Source organism: Eptatretus burgeri, chromosome 7 (genome assembly GCF_056783735.1).
Source record: "Eptatretus burgeri isolate ZD-2024b chromosome 7, Ebu_testis_v1, whole genome shotgun sequence".
NCBI classification, from domain to species: Eukaryota; Metazoa; Chordata; class Myxini; order Myxiniformes; family Myxinidae; genus Eptatretus; species Eptatretus burgeri.
Window position 1 is genome coordinate 79995566 of NC_140967.1, and position 21039 is coordinate 80016604.

General features: G+C 44.8%; 1 protein-coding gene across 11 annotated transcripts in view; it reads right to left on the reverse strand.

Moving 5' to 3' along the window:
• Nucleotides 1–21039, reverse strand: part of DLG2 (discs large MAGUK scaffold protein 2) — a 652065-nt gene that overhangs the window by 15261 nt on the left and 615765 nt on the right. The gene's annotated exons all lie outside the window — the stretch shown is intronic.

Below are 21039 nucleotides of genomic sequence, written 5' to 3' on the forward strand. Positions count from 1 at the left end.
GATCACCTCGGCTCTTGAGAACAACCAGACCGCAATCTTGTAAAGCGTCGAAGTAACTCTGATAGTTAGTTGGGGCCAAGGATAACTCGACAAGCTCTTTTCTGAACAATTCCGATTACATTACATTGCTGCTTTGTGATTCTGCTCGACTGCACAAGAGTCACATATTCCAATACATGGCGGACAAAATAGAAGTGAAAATGTTTACAAGTGCAAGGAAATGATATTTCAACTTCCGAAGCATATACAAACAACTGTTCGCTTGTTTAACAATATAACCGGCATGAGCATCCCATTTCAGATCTGCCTGGTTTAAAAGACCCACCAGTTTGAAAACATGATAATTTTGGATTGCCACATCACTGAGTGACAAGTTGGAAGAGAGTGGCTTCTTTTGAGTGAAATAGATGTCAACAATTGCACACTTTTTGTGGTTGAAGTGCATTCCATTATATCTGCACAACAATTGTGAAGTTGCTCAACAACAGCTCGCATACGAGATTCCATACGAGTATTATGCTTTTCAGCATATTTGAGATCATGGACATATTTGAAGTGACAACTTCACTGCAGCCGGCATCGTTAATCATTGCAAGGAATATAACGGGCCCCAACTTAGTTCCCTGGGGAAGTGCGGTATACACATGTATCCACTCAAAGTATTTGCCAAGGTACTTAACATACTGTTCACGATTAGAAATCAGGTCACTTATCAAAGAAACAAGAGATTAGTCAACTCTCATTGGCAGCATTTTTGTGATCAATATGGTCAACCGCTTTGGAGAGGTCATTAAGCATCATCAAATAAATTGAGTCTGACGTTTCTGCATGCTCATGAAGTGAGTGCGGGATATTAATCAAGCAGCGTCAGATTGATGCCACTTTGACGTTTACAAACTGTTTGGGTTCAAGGCAAGTAGACAGAGTACAATCTTTTCACCACCTTATTGACATGTACAAACTGTTTGACGCTCTTGACAGAGGAGCCCGAAGTGATGAACCGCTGGGCTGGTTACTTTGAACGGCTGTACGAGGCTGATCCATCAGCTGTTGAGATGGATGTCAGGGGTGTTTACTGTCCCTATTGCTGACCCTCAAATCAACTGTGGTACACCTTCGTTTGTGGAAACACAGGCTGTGGTGAACCGGTTGAATTGGGGAGAAGCTCCAGGGATATGTGGAATGCATGATGAACTTCTCAGGGCTGGTGGAAATGCTGTACTCATGTCTTTGCATGCAGCTCTGTGCTCTGCCTGGAACACAGGCATCATCCCAACTGACTGGAAGAGGGGCCTTGTTGTCCCTCTCTGGAAAGGGAAGGGTGATCGCCAGGACTGCAACAACTACCGAGGGGTGACGCTGCTCTCAGTGCCGGGCAAGGTCTTTGCTCGGATAATTCTTGATCGGGTTCGCCACCATCTGCTTGAGCACCAGCGCACAGATCAGTCAGGCTTTACACCAAAGAGGTCAATGGTTGACTGTTTCTTGCCCTTTGGGTCTTCACCAAACACAGACAAGAGTTTTGGCAGGGGCTGCTTGCAGCGAATGTTGATCTCTGCAAAGCGTTCGATTCAGTGAATCGGGATTCTCTCTGGAAGAGTGGTCTTCGTGGGGTGCCACCGAAACTGATCAATCTGATCTCAACTATACTCTGGTCCTGAGAGTGCTGTGAGATGTGGTGATACCATTTCCGACTTATTTCCAGTTGTTACTGGGGTTCATCAGTGATGTGTACTGGTCCCACACTTTTCATTGCTTGGATGGACTGCATTCTGGGGAGGATGTCAGAGAGATCAACCTGTGGTTCATTGTTTGGGAATGTCAACATCTCTGACCTTGATTTTGCAGATGATGCTGTCATCTTTGCGGAGACTCTGGATAACTTTTTGGGGGCCCTCGAGTTGCTGAATGAGGAGTCAGAGCCACTGGGATTACGAGTTTCCTGGGTCAAAACTAAGATCCAGGCATTCATTGACATCTTGGATGCTGCTATCTTGTCTGTAACTGTTTGTGGTGAGGATATTGAGGTCACAGAGAGAATCACTTCCCTTGGCAGTGATATTCATGTCTCTGCTGGCTGTGAGCCAGAGGTTGATAGACGTCTGAGTTGGGTCTGCGAAGTCATGCATTTATTGGATCATGGGGTGTGGTGCTGTCGGTACCTGTGCAGGAGGATGGAAGTCCAAGTCTTCAGGTCCTTGGTGCTTCCAGTCTTGCTCCCTGGATGTGAGGCTTGGACTCTGACCAGGGATCTGAGATGGAGGATTAATTCCTTTGGTACCAGGTCTCTTCGGAGAATCCTTGGCTGTTGCTGATCAGACTTTGTCTCCAACAAGCGGTTTCTGAGAGAGACTCAAATGAGATTTGTTACCTGCATAGTCCGTGAGCATGAACTGTGGCTGTATGGACATGTGACTCGTTTTCCTGATGCTGATCATGCTCACCAGATTATCTCGGCGAGGGAGCCTCGTGAGTGGAGGAGCCAATGAGCCGACCACATGCTTCATAGTTGCAGCAGGTTGATCAGCATCTCAAGGAGATGGGGATGGGCCAGGCATCTGCCTGGGGGATGGCGAGATGGAGGCCCCTGGAGTCGACGCAGCAATGCACTGCTCGGCGCATGCTCCAATACCTGACCTGACATGATCAAGGTGGTACTTCATTTCCTCCATCGTTTGATGTGCTCTCAAGTGTTCTGCAATCTTTGAGAAAGGATCGGTTGGATCAACTGGGCACAAATTGTCACTGGTGACAGGGGACAATTTTAGAATAGGGACAAGTCTGAAGACGACGATGGTTCACGAGTGGTATTTGACGATGTAGATCGTTTCAGAAGTCAAGGATGAGACAATGTGATAATGTTTGACCAAGTTATAAAAATGATCAACATGATGTGGTACGAGTGACAGGTTATTAGCTGCAAAATGTCGAAAACCCGGTTTCGTTCAACAACTTTAAAAATTTGACCTTTGCATAACCTTTAAAGGTCACAAAGCAATGTTGTGGACATTAAATTAAGGAAACAGGATTCGTGCTGTAGCGAAATGGAGTTAGTTCGTCGAAGAAGGTCGAAAACCCAGTTCGATTCCCACAACTTTGAAAATTTGATCTTTTTGAACTTTAAAGGTCAAAGGTCAAGGATTATGACCTTTGGTGCAAAACTTCCTGTGGAACATTCCAGGAACAATATAACGTCATATAGGCTATATGGCATTTCGCACTCCTCGGATTATCCATACTTTGATGAAATCAGCGTAAAAACAAACTTGAAGGGGGCACCAAGGGCAAGGTGTTCGAGATAGAGCAAATGGTTTCAAGACTTTAGGTGGGGAATGACCTCAAGATTATGCATAAAAATATTGTTATCCGAGCTCTCAAAGTTTGGGCGGTCGTCTGATTTTTATGTCAAAATTCGAAATTTTCTAAGTTTGTGACCTTGTGACCTTGACCTTGGGACGAAAATGAAAAATCGAGCTCCGTGGGGCTATGCAGGTGCCATTGGGCTAACCAAATACCGAAACCCCTGCCAGATTCGACAAACCCCCAAGGAGAAGATGCAAATTGAAATCGGCTACCCCCTAAAAACACAATTCGCAATTTTCTAAGTTTGTGACCTTGTGACCTTGACCTTGGGACGAAAATGAAAAATCGAGCTCCGTGGGGCTATGCAGGTGCCATTGGGCTAACCAAATACTGAAACCCCTGCCAGATTCGACAAACCCCCAAGGAGAAGATGCAAATTGAAATTGGCTACCCCCTAAAAACACAATTCGCAATTTTCTAAGTTTGTGACTTTGTGACCTTGACCTTGGGACGAAAATGAAAAATCGAGCTCCGTGGGGCTATGCAGGTGCCATTGGGCTAACCAAATACTGAAACTCCTGTCAGATTCGACAAACCCCCTCGGAGAAGATGTAAATTGAAATCGGCTACCCCCTAAAAACACATGTTTTTTGGGCGTGGCTCTGCCCATAATGGGCGCACCACGCCCATTTTCAGGAAAACACAACTAGATCATGATATAAACCTCCCACCAAAATTTTATCAGGATCGGATCAAAACCCACGGAGCTATGCTCGGGACAGACAGACAGACATACAGACATACAGACAGACATACAGACAGACATACAGACAGACATACAGACAGACATACAGACAGACATACATACAGACAGACAGACAGACACACAATAATAACGAATATAGTGGTCACTTATTTTTTTCGTGAAAATATTTTTTCGTGAACCAATAACATTTGCCATTTTCCACTGTGCTTAGTCTGTCTGTTGCATGTATGATGCATTGATTACGTCCATCAAAGGTTCAGCTATTTCATAAGAGAACCGACGTATATGTCTGGCAGAGATATTGCCGGGACCGCTTGCTTTTCGAGATCTAATTTTCCCAAGTTATCGGTAGACCTCCAAGAACCATCAAAGACTTCATCCACTCCCACTTCTTCTCCTTATCCCACTGTCTACCTCAAACTTTGAGACACTTTATTCAACCAAATCACCCATTTCCCTCAACCCCTTCAATCTTCATCCATTCCCACGTATTTTATTGACGAACTTTATTTCACGAGAAACACCCGCTCCCGAGTTGAGCGGCATTGGTGGTTCATGTTGTTATCCTGATTATTACTGCCAATAATTATTATTACTTTTATTACTATTAATATATTGATGCATTGATCATAATTGTTGTTGTTGTTGTTACTTTTGTTATTGGAAGCGGCTTTGGAAAAACGTCATGATAACATGGAGTGACCCTCAAGCTGCTATCTACACACCTTGACATGATAGTTTTTCAAGGCAGAAAAAGGCAAAAAAAAAATATAGGAATTTCTCCAGATATTTTGTGGTCGAGTGTGAAGCAACATTGGCTGATTGAGTGCGAAAATAACGTGAAGGCCTCTTACTGGTGATACAATGAAGGCCTCTGAAGCGTTACTTGTAATACCCTTTCCCATCACCACTGGGAGTGGCACTACACGGTACACATTTACAAAGAGAATCTGCGTCGCCACTTAGGGTGAAACCACTTAACATCCTCCCGGGTACACCTCGAGTACAATCAGCAAGTTTCAACCCATTCCGTACAGCAGTTGAGTGTGTACAAGACAGCGAGACAGCCAGCCCTTCTCAAGGTTTGTGTGTGTGTGTGTGTGTGTGTGTGTGTGTGTGTGTGTGTGTGTGTGTGTGTGTGTGTGTGTGGTGTGTTCGTTGGTATCTTCTTATGCCGGGTTTCAGAAGGTGAAACAGAGCCCTCCCAGGTCTGAAAGTATGCATCTCTGTGTGTGCGTCCATATAAGTGTACAGTGTGTACATTTGCTCGCGTGTGTGTGTGTGTGTGTGTGTGTGTGTGTGTGTGTGTGTGTGTGTGTGTGTGTGTGTGTGTGTGTGTGTGTGTGTGTGTGTGTGTGTGTGTGTGTGTGTGTGTGTGTGTGTGTGTGTGTTGTGGAAATGGCCTTAAGGGGTTTACAATGCTCATCATAGTACAGTTATATCCTCAGTAAATTTAATAGCACAAGTGTGACATAATTAATTGTGATATTAGAAATGCATCGCTTGCAGTATGTAATGGTTAGACGTCATCTCCCTCTCCCAGTGTTTGTATCTAAAATGATCGACCCCTTTGACCCCATTTTCAATTCCTCACCTCTGCAATCTTTCCTATATGTTCTATTAAAGTTTTCATCTTGAGTGGGAAAACTGGATTTGCTAATATGGCTTGCCGAGAGATTGGCGGCTCAAGGGTAATGGACGGGGTTTGCTTCGCCTACGGATTAAGCCGTGGGCCAATGGTGAGTGAAAGGGGAGGAGCATGGCGCATCAATGACACCCGGGACTGCAGGGATAAAAGACGGAGTGAGGGTGGAAGCATCGGGAGAAGCCGAATCAGCATTTATTGGGAATGGTGTGTGCTTTGCTCACTCCTACTGCACCAGAGACACGCCATCTCCCCTCCCCTGGGCCAGATCACGGAATGCGATGGGCTGTTTGTTTCTCTGCCTGTGCAGCTGGGACCTTAGTCATTCTGTGGTGCCCTGCCTGACAAAACAAGGTATTTCTGTCTTGTGATTACCTCTGTCTCTCTACCGTGGTGTGAATGATTGGGCCAAGGTAAGGACTTAGGTAATTAAGGAATCCCCATTCCTTCATTGGCATTGTGAATGCATACCGGTAGTGGGGTTAAGCGGTTTATTATTGCGTCATTCATTGTTTGCTTATTTGTGTTTCCTTTTTGCGGACGGACGTACATCCGGACATCACGACCCATTTCATAAGGTAATCTCATCGAGATTGTGATGAGATGACCTAAAAATCACTCCAAACAGGAAGCTTACTGCTTTTATGGACGTGATAAACACAACAAACAACAGGGACGAAGAACTAATTTGATGTGTTCAATAAGGTGATGAAAAGATGGTATATCACAACGGCAGTAAACCTCGGAAATATTTTGTTCCACAGCATTTAAAATCTTTACTTAATTTCAATTGAAGTATATACAGTAATTGAACACTTTAGAATGCAGATCGCTTTCTTATGCTAGGTTCCCACTGTCGTGCGAACCGTTACGAACACCAGAATTGGCCATTCGTAGCTGATCATGGAATTTTTCTGAAAGTCTGTTCCCACTATCACAATGCACGGCACAATTGAAATCGTGGTCTCACAGAGCGTGGTGTTTGTCTTGTCTAAGATCGATCCCGATCACCACGATTAGGAAGCACGATTAGATGCGATCTGTCGCGCTTTGTTACGATGCAATACGATCTGCCGCGCTTTGTTATGATGCAATACGATCTGTCGTGCTTTGTTACGATGCAATACGATCTGATACGATGATCCCGATTGACAATTGATCGTGTTGATCGTAGAAAAATTTTGAACCGTTCAAAAATTTTCTACGATTAACACGATTGCCACGACTGACCTCAAGATCTGATAACATCTGATAGAATCACCACGATTAGTCCACGATTTCAATCGTTCCGCGCATCGTGATAGTGGGAACCTAGCATTAGCACTTTCAAAAACCCGTTTAGCAGTACTTGAAAAAAATATTTACGTTGTCTCATGCCCCAAGTGCAGAGTAACTGTGAGATCACTGACATTCAGTATTCAGACACACTGACATGGCAGTGCCTCGTGCTGTTTGTTTTGTGCAAAACACAAAGCAACAGTTGAAAAGACCCTTTCCATGTCTTTTTCTCAAGACTGCATGGGTAAGGTGTTCTATGAACTCTCGAGTTACCTCTGACACTGAAGGTGGGTGCAGGTTATGTTTCCACACCTGTCTGTCTGTCTGTTTGTCTGTGAGAAGGATAACTCAAAAAGTTATGGACGGATTTAGATAAAATTTGGTGGACAGGTTGGGTATATTGGTGCCATTTTGGTTGACAAAATGTATATTAGGTATATTGGTATATTGGTGCTGATGATGACGTCACGGGCCATGCCGGTTACGATGGGGAAAGGGCGCCTTAGTTACCGTGGTGTAGGAGTGGTAATGGTCAATGGCAGCGAATGTCATGGCAAGCAAAGACAGGGAGGTAAACTTGATTTTAATTAACTCTGTGTGTGGAATTGACAAGGACAAATTGGTGCCATTTTGATGAAGATCCGCATCCGAATCCAGATACTGGAATTTTTAAAGAGATTCTTCACCATTGACAGAAAAGGGCAAAAACGATACGCAGCACGATTTCTCAAAAAATTTATGGACAGATTCAGTTGAAACTTAGTGGACAGATTTTTGTGTGAGACAAGGAAGAATTGGTTCGATTTTGGTGAAGATCTGGATCTGAATATGAGAATTTTTTTAATTGCCCAATTGATTCTCCATGAGTGAGAGATAATGCCAAAAAAACGACAGACTGTATAGCATGATATTTTCAGACATTGTGGACGGAACTTGATGGATGAGTTGGGCAGTTGATAAGAACAAGCTGATTCGATTTTGGTTCAGGTCCAGATGCTGATCAGGCATATCAGTGGAATACAAAACGTAAACTGTTCAGCCTGGAGGAGGTATGTGCTCTACCGAGTGCTGTTCTAGTTATTGAAGGTTTCAGTGCAAGGTTATTGAAGGTTTATATATATATATATATATATATATATATATATATATATATATATATATATATATATATATATATATATATATATATATATATATATATATATATATATATATATATATATATATATATATATATATTGTGATGACGACCTCATCACGATGGTGTCATGCCTGGCAACCCCGAAGGGCATCCAGCAGTTCATTTGAGGCAAAGTCAAAAGCTGTCATCAGGCAGATGAAAAGTGAAGCTCCCGACCTTGTTTTGCCCTTATTAAGGCTCATCAGGGCAACATCTCGCTGTTTCATCCACTTTGTGACTTATGAAGCCAAATTTCAGCTTTCTATGTCAACTGGAAGGTACCGAACATTAATATCAGTCAGTCAATGAGTGGTTAGCATGGGCTGGATATATATATATATATATATATATATATATATATATATATATATATATATGTATATATATATGTTAAATATATATATATATATATAAAATATATATATTATATATATTATATATATATATATATATATATATATATATAAAATATATATATTATATATATTATATATATATAAAGCTCGTTACTATGCCACCGGTCGGGACCGAGCAAAAGTGGCATAGTAGCGAGAGTGGCATAGTAACGAGATTTTGTAAAAACGGCCTTATTTTCTCAAGTTACCCATCTGTAGTTAATCTTTAGACAAAATTTATTCCAGCAAGTAAAAGGCACGACTGTTGTATAAGCTAAGCGAACGGAGAACATACACACACTAACAGAGTTCACACACTAACATATGGCATGGCGAGAAATTCACGACACACAAAGCTTTCAAGAATCGTCGGCTGGCGCATCTTCTTTCGGCGGATCTCGTGCATCTCGTTGTCTAGCCGATCGCACGCTTGCATCACACCGGGCTTCCCGCTTCTCTGCTGCATGAACTTCCGGACGGTGCTACAAGCGCGCTGGGCTTCCTCGAACGGAACGATTTCCTCCTCGACAGTTACCTCGTCATCTTCGCTTTCCACCGGCTCCTCACTGCACAGAATCTCCTCCGCAATCTCCTCCAGCGTGAAATACCCGCCAGTCGCGAGGCGCTCGTCGGCTTCGAGAAAGTCAGACAGCTCGATCTCCTCGTTCTCGTGCATCTTTTCCTCGGCAGGCAGAGCTTCCCAGATGTCGGGCAGCTCCGCATCCTGTGGCTCAGTTTGGATCTCCTCTTCGATGAACTTGGCCTTCGCGAAGCAGTTCCTGATCGTCGACTTGCCGACCTGCTCCCAAGCACGCGGGCGACGTGTAGAGCGTTGAGCAACGTGAACTTGAACTCCTTTCCCTCGTCTATGGCCTCAAGCCGGCGGCATAGCAGGAGCTTCTTGTAGTGGCGCTTGAGGTTCTCTATGATTCCCTGATCCATTGGTTGCGAATTGGCTGTCGTGTTGGGTGGGAAGAAGACCAGTTGGATGTTGTTCAGCTCGAGCTCGGGAGGGTGGCCAGAGAAGTTATCGAGACAGACCAGCACTCTGCGTCCCTGCTGGCCGAGTCCTCCGTCCCACGCACGCAACATCTCCTCGAAAAGCTCCGCCGTCATCCACGCCTTCGAGTTCACCTTGTACTTGACCGGGATCTCTTTGTTCTTGAAGGCACGGGGTTTCTTGGAATTGCCAATCACCAGAAGAGGGAACTTCTCGCTGCCGCTCATGTTTGCCCCAACCAGAAGAGTGATCCTTTGCTTGCTTTTCTTTCCTCCAGTACACCGCTCTCCCCTGAAAGCCATGGTCTTGTTTGGAAGCAGCTGCCAGAAGAGTCGTCTCGTCCAGGTTGAAGACGTCGTCTGCGGAGAACTGCCTGAGTAAGGGCCGGAGAACCTGTTGTTGCCACTCAAGAAAGGATTGCGAATCCACCGCTCCAGCTTCGCCCTGCACTGTCTTGAACGTGATGACGTGGCGCTTCTTGAAATTGCCCAACCAACCGTCGCTCGCCATGAAGTCTGGGATGTGCATCAGCTCGGCCAGTTTCATCGCCTTCTCCTTGATCAGATCGCCGCTGACAGGCACATTCTGTCCTCTTGATTGCTTCAGCCACATGAGCACTCCCTCATCAAGCTTCGGGTCGTGAGCCTGCGTCAACTTCATGCGCTTCGATGTAAATCCAGCTTTGATTGCAGCCTCGAATGCATCCTTCTTGCTGAGAATGCCCTTCACGGTGGTTCTCTTAACTTCGACGCCCCATTTCTTGCTAATCTCCCTGGCCAACTTGGACTGATTCGGCTCCTTCTTCGCGGCATCGATGATCTCCTTCTTCTCCTTCAGCGTAAAGTCGGTTCGCTTGCGTTTCTGAGCTGACATTATGGGCTGAATTTGAAAAAAAATGATGTCACTGTTGTACGTGTGCCTGCGTGTCTGTGTGTGTGCTCGCGCTTTTTTGTGTCTCGTTGTGCGTGTTGTGATTGGCTTGTTGTGGCTGGCATCGGGGAGAAGAATCGCATGTTTTGACACAGTCTGACTATGCGCGTACGTATTGAGTTATGTCGTGCACAGCTGGACTGTAGTTCGTCGCTTCGCCTTTGGACGTGAGTGTGATAATCGAGCACTGCGCAATACAGACTTTTTCACGACTCGTGCCTTTTAACAGTCACACAGTAGTGGCATGGTAGCGAGAGTAGGGGGTGGCATAGTAAATTTATTTTGTATTGAATTTTGTCGGGACCGAGCAAAAGTGGTATAATAGCGAGAGTGGCATAGAAGCGAGGTGGCATAGTAACGAGCTTTGACTGTACTTTGTCATTCATACTACTTACACAAAATGCACATTATTGTTTTGTCTTTTGCTCAGTATTCATCAATAATTTTGGATATTGAAGCTCTAAATGGGAAACAAATATTAACTTTTTGACTGAACACATGTCTACTCTTCATTCGTATTTTTTACTTGTCTGGTTATATACCTTGTGATCACCTTCATTCACTTGCGCTGTCAAATCATCGAATGTTACTTGCTTGTTTCACTTATCGGGAATTATTATAGCTAATGTTAAATGCTAGATGTAAATGTTTGAATTGCTTTCTTATGTCAATGCATGAAGAATCAACATGGTCATCACATAGCAAACCAAATTAATGCATGTCATCGTGCTATGATTATTCAAGGGTATCAATTTGTTTTGTCGAAACTTTTGTTTCCCCACTCCATTGTTTATCATTTAACCTCAGTTGTGTGCAGGTATACTTCAGTGTCTCAAATGAGCTAAAATAGCTGAAGGCAAGGAGTTGTGGGAATGGGAGAGGGGAGGGGTGTGGAAGGAGGGGGGAGGGTCAGAGTGATAAGTGGCAGCAAGATATATCACAATGTGCTTACTGTGCTCTGTATTAACAGCACACTTCATTAAAATGCAAGCTGCTGTGAAGCTGGAAACTTTGATGTGGGGGGAGAAGGAGCAGGGGTTGGAGGGAGAAGAGAAAACAAGAAACCGATAAACAGTCAACCTGAAGTAACGAGTGCTGACTATGAAAGATGAGGATCATAGGGAAGTGACTTTTAAGAAGAAAGCAAAGGGATAAGGTGGAGTGGTATAATGATGAGTGGAGCAAGAGACAGTGGGAGGGAAGGGGGGTGCTGATGAGGGAGAGTTTTTGTTCGACTCATTCTTGTTCAGTCCATCTTTCACGAAAGCTCATATTGATATGCTTTTGGAGTTGCCAGATGTTAACATTCATCAAAATAGTAATTATTTTCAACATTATATTTTTTGCTAAAAATAAAATCCTGATTAACTAAGCTTGCCATGTTCTGCTCTGGAATCAAGAGCAGACATTTATATTTTCTGGAGCCCAGTGATAATATCGCAGATAAAAGCCCTTGAGAATGAAAGTGAATGCCCAGCCAGTTGAGCTCGACTGAGTTGGGCCGACAGAATGGACAATGCGGGGAAGGTTGCGGAGTTTTGGTGATGATGCTTGTTTTAGCCATGTTCCTCCATGTCTTTATGCCTAACCTCCAATGAGGAACATTTCAGGGCACTAAAAATACAATCTCAAATTTAAAATGTATTATACACCATGATGTGTTACAGAAATTGTCATCATGCCAGTTGGCGAGGTGTGGGTACCTCTCTCCCCCCTGTCATGGCACTTCAGCAAAAGCTTTCTGCGACTCATTGGGACTGACTCAATCGGTCAACTTCCCTACCCGGATCTCCACCAATGGTACTCCATCTCTTCTGGATCTGATTTTGACAAATTTCCCTGACAATATCTGTTGCTCTTCCTCCGCTCCAATTGGTTCTTCTGACCACGTCCTTGTCAAAGTGGACATCTCTCTGGCTGTTATCAGAGAACCACCTCACCACCATCAAGTCTGGCATTTCACTCAAGCCGACTGGCAGGGTCTCCAAGCAGCCATCAAACTTATAGACTGGTCTCCTATCACTACTTTCTAAAACATCAACTCATCCTGTGAATTCTTTCAAAGAAACTTGCTCTCCCTCATGCACAGATTTATCCCCTCTCGTCTTCAGTTGTCCTACCCTTCCTCCCGCCCTTGGTTTACTGAAGCTTGTGGTGAGGCAGTTGTCCTGAAACAACTTTCCTTTGCCTCATGGAAAGCAAACCCAACTGAGGGCAATCTCAGTTCCTTCCATAAAGCTCGGAACAAGTGTGTATCTACCCTCAGAAGAGCCAGAAAACATCTTTCTAAGCTCAAGTCTGAACTTTCAAACCTCGTTCCCTTCTCAAAATCCTGGTGGCATCTCATCAAATCTGTTTCTGTTGTATGTTCCCCCTCCATCCCTTCCCTTACCTCAAATGGCCGCACTGCTGATACCGCATGTGAAAAAGCTGAATGTCTAAACTCGGTGTTTGCAGCTAAATCTTGTGCCTAAAACCCATCACTTTCTCTACCCACCTTACCCAGTCGCACCCAACTGTCCCTGGACTCTGTGTCCTTTTCTTCTGACAAGGTGGAAAGCTTGCTGTCAAACCTTGACTCAGATTCTGCAACCGGACCAGACGGCATCAGCCCACGTGTCCTAAAAACCTTCTCCTCTGCTCTTGTTCACCCTTTCTCTGTTCTATTCATCCTTTAATTTGCTCATGGCCATCTGCCATGTGCTTAGAAATCTGCAAACATTACTGCCCTGCATAAAAAAGGTGCAAAAACAGATCCCTGCAACTACAGACCATCAGCCTTCTACCAATCATCAGCAAGGTTATGGAATCCATCATCGCTTCAGACATTAAATCCTTCCTCTTCTCCAATGGCTTGATTTCTGATCATCAATTTGGTTTCAGACCAGGTCACTCTACCCTGGATATGTTGCTGCTGCTCTCCCAACAATGGATGGAGGTCCTTAATGCCAAACATGAAATCTGGGCCATATCCCTGGACATATCACGTGCTTTTGACACAGCCTGGCACCCTGCCCTGCTCACCAAACTCTCTTCCTATGGTATCCAAGGCCATCTCCATTCATGGCTCGCAGACTTCCTCTCCTGTCGCAGTCAACGTGTGGCCCTAAATGGAGTTCTTTCATCCCCCCCCCCCCCCGCTTCCTGTCCAGGCTGGAGTTCCTCAAGGCAGCGTTCTGGGTCCTGTTCTTTTTCTGGTTTTCATCAATGATCTCTCCAACTCTGGAAAATCCTCTATATCGCTTTGCTGATGACTCCACCCTCTGCCGAACCATCTGTCATCCCTCAGACCGGCAAGCAGCAGCTTCTTCGCTCACTGCAGATCTGAATAAAATCACAAACTGGTCCAACACGTGGAACAGGTCTTTCAATCCAGACAAATCTCACACTCTCACTATGTCTCTTCGAAAGGACTGTTTAGAACCCCCCCCATCCACTTTCTCAATAATCCTCTGGAAGAAGTTCTTTCTTTCAAGCTTCTGGGTCTCACTATCTGCCATGACCTTTCCTGGGAAAGCCACATTTCAAACCTCGCCTCTAAAGCCAGTCGCCCACTGGGAATCCTTCATCGTGCAAGGTCCTTCCTCGGCCCACCTGAGCTCCTGACCACTTACAAAGCTTTCATCCTCAGCGTGATGGCGTACCGCTCTCCTCTCTGGCCTGGTGCTCCTGACTCCCACCTTTCTCGGCTTCACGCTGTGGAAACCAAGGCTTTTCGGATCATTGGCATCTCACACAATGAGACTGAGTCTTTGGGCCTCTCACTCATTCAACGCAGGTTAGTCGGTGGTCTTTCTGTCTTCTACCGTCTCCTCTCCAGCCTCGCCCCCCCTGCTCTCTGCGATTTGTCCCCACCACATTTCCGCAGGGTGCTCAAGGTCCGTCAACAACCCCCTTCTGGTAAAACTACCAAAATCCGAATCACTGCTCACCTTCACTTTTTCATTCCTCTTTTTTCCCGCCTTTGGAATAAACTCCTTCACTCTATTCAATCCCATTCTTCCCTCCAGGCCTTCAAAACAGCTGTTCACCACTACCTCTTACCATCCCCCATTCAAATCCTTGATCTTTTCTACCCCCGTTAATCCACCCCAAACCCACCTCCTTCAAATTCCCTGCTTTCCTTCCTGCAAGTCCCTGTAGTGTTCATCTTGTTTACCCTGTGTACTCCACCTCATCCCTCTCCCTTCCACAGATCTCGTTTCTCTGTTTCCCACTGTTTTGTCCTTCCCACTCCCGCCCCTCTTGTCTCATGCCCCCCCCCCCCTTGCTGTGCGTTGTGTGTTAGCTCTCATACGAGCCTCGACAAGGTATACAAAAAAAAACATTTCTGGTTCTACAAAGAAATTCAAGCCAAATGTCAAATTTCTCACTTTACATGAATTAATATCATTAAATATGAATAATTTATTAATAATGAAATATCACAAAAAATATCATTAAACAAACAGCAGAAAAGCCAGTCAAAATAACGGGTGACCCATTTGTATTTTCACATTATTCAACCTTGAAAATTCAGGCTAAAATCAAAATTACGCACCGAAACCGTCATTTATTACACAAACCGCTGTGAGAGGTGAGGTAACACAAGGTGAGGAAAGTGTGTGATAAAGATGTCACACCGTAACCTCCAATACTGTAATCACTGCTGTGAGAGGTGAGGAAATACGAGGTGAGGGAAGGATGTGATTTGCCGCACAACCCAGATGGGCCGTTGTTTGCTGACGTGGATAGATGTGATAACTATTGACATGCATAACAATGCTGGGGAAAACGGTCACACCCAATTGGTCAGTGCCACGCCCAACCGACGAGTGAATATTGCTGACGGAGCTACAGCCACACAAACTCTATATATTATTGTCGATTGCTCATCGATTAATTTGGGTGGTGTATCGCAATAGACCACTGCAAATCAGATTACACACATGAAGGAAAAACATGCCTAATTCTGTATTTTCACATTAATTATCCTTTAAAATGCCGCCTAAAACTGAAATTACGTACAAAAACATTAATTGATCACACAAATTGCTCATCCCTCTATTTGGGCGGTAAATGGACAAGAGACCACTGCAACTCGGATTACATACATCAAGCGAAAACATGCCAAATGCTTTTGATGGATGACCCTTCTGTCTGTCCAAATCAATAAGCCTTGAAAACTCAGGGTAAAACCGAAATTACATACAAAAAACCTTCATTAATTTTATACACGAGAAACACCTGCTCCCTCTGGGAACTGTCAGGGGGGTCATGTTATTATTTTAATGATTATTAATACTGTTACGGCTTTGGAAATTCGCAGAACACCATAAAGGTTCCTTAGATCAGTTATCCCGGTAAGTGAGTGTTCAGATAGGTTTCCCCACCGTTGTTTAGAGGGCTGTGACCCTTTGAGGTAGGTTTTTCTTTCTCCATCGTTATTTTGAACCGACATATCTTGCCCACCATTACAACAAACCACAACGCCAACAACACAACCACCACCAACTACGCCACAACGCCAACCACGCTACGATCGCCACAACAACACCACCACCATTTAACCATCTTCGCCACTACGCCAGCTTGCTAATGCCATCCTCCACAGACCACGCTACGACCCTTTCCGCGTTCAAAAAGGGGTCCGAGAACGCGGGCGTAAAAGAACGAGGAAAAGAAACCTCCAATGGTGCGTGTGGGTTTCTCCTGCCTTTTTTATCCGAGGCTGGTGTGACGAGAAGGGCAAGGCGGCTCGCTCGCGATTGGTGGATACGAGGAGTGAGGTGGTCGGAGTTGAGAAACGCCCCTTTGAGAAACTTCTCGAAAAGGCTCGAAGGAGGGTGGAGCCAAAAACGGGGAGGGGCGAAGGGCGGAGCCCCGAGTTATATAAGGCCGCACGAGACGCGAGGTCTTGTCTTTCGTGTGGTAGTCCTCAAGTCTTTGGTGGTTTCGCCATCGGGTGGTTCATCGCTCTCCTGGCTCTTGGTCCTGTGGTTCATGTGCTCTTGGTCCTGTGAAGCTACCTGTTCGTTGGAGGCGTGGGACGGTAGAAAGTCCGGGCGACGCACCGGAGACGCGGACTGGAGGCGCAGGTCTGCCGGCTGGGTGGCGCGAACCTGCGCGTCTGTGCAAGGAGCGCCGGAGGGAGCTCTCCGGCCACGCGAGAGGCCCGGGATCAGGCACGGCCACGCTAACTGCCGTGGGGACGGGGTGACGCGACTCGCCGACCACTGAGGGGGGCAGGTAACCTGCCACGGTCTCGCGGGATCCGTTCGGTCCTCTAGGTCCCGCGTTATAAAGGTCCACGGACCCTGTCTGCCACTCCTGTCTTTGGGGGTGGCCATTCCTTTGCTTTTGAGTGAATGTTGGTGGCGCCGTGTCCGACAAGTTAGAACTGAGTAAGTGACTGTAAATAATAATCATATTCGGTTGTATTGCTTTTGCTTCTCACCTGAATATTGCATGACTGCCTTGGCTGTATATACGTGTGCTTGTAATAAAAGTGCTTGGTTTGAATGTATCCCGTTCGTTGCGTTCCTCTTTCCCCTATTGGAAATGCCATCTTGCATCGTGGAATAATTAGTTGGGTTTTGAAATACCCGTTAAATAGAATCGGATCCAGCGAGGTCGGCGATAATACCCGCTTGGTTATCGCTGTAGAACGGAACGGATCGCTTAAGCGGTTCGTATCCCAAGCCGACCTGCGCCGATGTACGGCCCCTCGGTAGGTTACCCACGCAAGTACTTAGGTATATCGATATTCGGCGAGTGACCCTATTTCGCGCGGGTAGAATACGGACTGGGCTGTGGTGAGGTTAAAATCTCACCCGTGACTGGTTTCTGGCGTGGTTTCAGAAAGTCACGACTGAATTGTCCGACCGGTGGGCAATGCGGTTGTGATTAGAGGTACGCGGCCGATCGCACGCCGGCGGGCGCGAATTCGTAACAATACTATAGCAGATGGGAGATCTTGTTCCAAGCATGCAACACGTACTTCTGACGCATCCCTTTATTTGGGCGGTGTATAGGTAACAGACCTTGAATACTCCCAAAAATACAATTAACCCAGGTTACCTTGTGTGTTTCTTTGTGTGTTACGTATGTGAAGCGAAAATGTGAACACTGCTTATGTGTATATGATTATAATACTTTGTGGTTATGGAGCTCAGATACTTCCAATTGCACCCACCCTCACCCTAAAGAAAGAAAATGTCAAGATGGGCAAAATAAAAGAAAATTCTTCCAAACTTCATGGAATCAAACAAAACTTCCACATGCACAACGTCAGTGTTCCCTCTTTAATCCCCGAAAGTTTCAGCTTCCTGGGTGAAATCCTCTCGGAGGAGTAGGGGATACAATCATACACTTGCTCCATTATGTACACAAATTGTTCATCCCTTTATTTGGGCAGTGTATAGGCCACAGACCGTTGCCGCAATTGCTTCCGAAAATAATACAAAAACTAGAGAATTCATAGAGCATGATACTCCACACGCTGTTCAAGTATGCAGTTCAATTTTAATAAAATAACGATTTTAAAGATTGCTTTAAAAATCCGGAGGTTGAGTGCGACCTATAACTCAGTCTTATACACCACCCGATACAACATCTCCAAGTACTGCAAATCTGGAGGTTATTGGATGTATTATGAAGGTGATTTGTATTCTTTCATGTTTAAATATCTATCTATAATTCCAGCAATCTTTCTGTGTGTGTGTGTGTGTGTGTGTGTGTGTGTGTGTGTGTGTGTGTGTGTGTGTGTGTGTGTGTGTGTGTGTGTCTCTGTGTGTGTGTGTCTGTGTGACTGTGACCACTGTTTCTCGACAACCACTGGTCCGATCGAATTAAAACTTGCCAGCTCTATTGATGGGGACCTGAGTATTTGCCTTTTCAAGGTTTGATATTAATCGGACAAGTGCTTCCCAAGTTATGGCCATTTATTTACCAGCCCAACGACAAGATATGTTGTTGCGGCCATTTATTTACCAAACCAATGACAAGCCACGTTGCTGCGTAGGCGTGGCTGCATAGGCGTGGCTGCGTAGGCGTGGCTGCGTAGGCGTGGCTGCGTAGGCCGGTGCGCGGCCAGCCGACGATGACGTCACGGGCCGTGCCGGTTACGATGGGGAAAGGGCGCCTTCGTTTCTGGCTCGCGGTTTAAATTTAATTTTTTTTTTTTGCACGTATGGCCACGCACGTATGGGCACGTACTAGTATAATTAAATTTAAATAAAGTAAACCCTCTAATATCGTGGAGGTTAGGAAGATCGATGGCAGCCAGGAATAAACACATGACAATTGAAATAAACACGAAAAAAAAAATATATATTTTTAAGTGTTTATTTCAATCGTGATGTGTTTTATTGTAAAAGAAGAGGTGTGTGTGTGTGTGTGTGTGTGTGTGTGTGTGTGTGTGTGTGTGTGTGTGTGTGTGTGTGTGTGTGTGTGTGTGTGTGTGTGTGTGTGTGTGTGTGTGTGTGTGTGTGTGGGGGGGGGGGGGGTGTGCGTGTGTACATAAACATAAACATATGCTTGGTGTTGGCTTAATGGTTAGGATAATGAGTTTGGGATCTTGTGTCCTGAGTTCAAATCCTGCTTACTATTGAATTAATAGCAGATGGGGTTGATTCTGTCTGTCATCCCTCTGAGGTTAGCAAAAATGAGTACCAGCATGCTGTTATCCTGTTTTGGAGTGGTGACCTGTCCAGGATTGTACCCAATAGCCTAGGAGACTGCTTAAGCAGCACCAATACTCTGAATTGAGTATGGTCCCATTGTAATATTGAAAATGAACATGTAAATATAATAAATGTGGTGTAAATTAAACAAAAACACAAGTTTTACCTTTTAAATTAATTGCAAAACAGCGAGGTGGTGAGGGTAAACGTATTACGCACTCGTTCGTACTGTTCTTTGCCGTAAGCAGAAAGCAAAAGACTGAGCTCAGAGATGATGATGCTGCCATGGGGGGGGGAGGGGGGAGGATTTAGGTTAGAAAGATGTGGATGTAGAACTTGCCATGGCTGTTGGATCGTCGGGAGCATGATGAAGTCGCCTGCCGCATTGCTACATCGAAGGAGGGTAAAACGATCCTTAGCCATCTTGATCCAGAGCAGATCTTCCCTGCTTGAACAGGCAGGAATGACATGGCTTCCTCTTCCAAAATAATCCTATCTCTTCAGCGTTAAAAACCTGCCCCAGCATAAATCCCTTTGCCTCGATTTGTTACATGAGCCATGGTTGAACTGGAATCTTCGTCCCCGGGTGCCTCGCGGAATCGTTGGGAAATCTTCAAATATTTCTCCCATACACCGGTCCACTCAAGGTCCGAATAAATCCACAATGGGTTCTCTGATACACCGGTCCACTCAAAGGCTTTTTTTTCTGGTTGGTCCTCGATCCAAACATTAAGCGCTTTTTCCATCCTTTAAATATGATGATCATGGGATTGGAAATGAGCCTCTTGTGCTTTGTGGAATGGGAACACTTGAACAGATATTTGACTTACAGTCGATTCATTGATTCGGTAATGGCGGCCCACAGATTGCGCACTTTCACATCTTGCCGACGTAGCGAACAACTTGATTTCTTCGCCCAATGTCATAACCTTTCTCTGCCTTTTGGCATGATTAATTTTGTCGATCATTTTACGTTTGGGCGCTTTTATTAGCTGTTGTAGTTGTGTGTCTACGAGATGTTGTCGATCTTGTATTTCAGGATCTTCATATGTCATTTCCTGTTCGATGATGATTCATTATTAAACTTAGCTGCATTCTCGTATGCTGGTTTGATTACTACAATTAAGGGTGTGCGACAAACAAGAAAAGGCTTGTAATGGGAGGTAATCGTACACGCAGATGCAAACAATGACTCATCTCAGCTCAAAAACCAATTGCCTGAAATTAAATACCGCGAACACAATCGGTTGCCCACGATTAGTAGAAACCCACGATATTTGAGGGTTGACTGTAAAATAAAGATTGTAAAAGTTGTATAAATAAATTACTCTAGGTTTTACTGCCATTGTATCCATTGTCTACGACACCACCCTATCTAACATATTATATTAGTTATTCATTCTTGTTGTTTGTGTCCTTTATGACATCTTTAAAAACAGTAAGTTTCCTGTTTGAAATGATTTTTTAATTTCGTTTGACTGCCAGGCAGGCAGATAGAGTAAAAATATTATCTCACTCCTCTGCACATTATCTCACCTCTTCAGAGACAAAGTACTGTTCAACGGCAGGTTTGTCTTCCGATTCATGTTCCGATTTGTGTTAAAAAAAAATTAAAAAAACTTCAATTAAAATAAGGTGTTCCTCAATCATAAACTGACATTTGTAGACAGATAGACGGACGGACATGGACCAATTGCTTAACCCGGCATTTTCGCTTCGTGTGTGCGGGGTAATAACCTGGGCTACATACATGAAGCAAAAAAAATGCCTACTGCTTATGTGCATATATAATACATCATGTCTATATATCTCAGATAATTCAAATTGCACTGGGCCATGGGCTGACACCAGAGGCCTGAGACCTGAGGCCAAAGAGCCT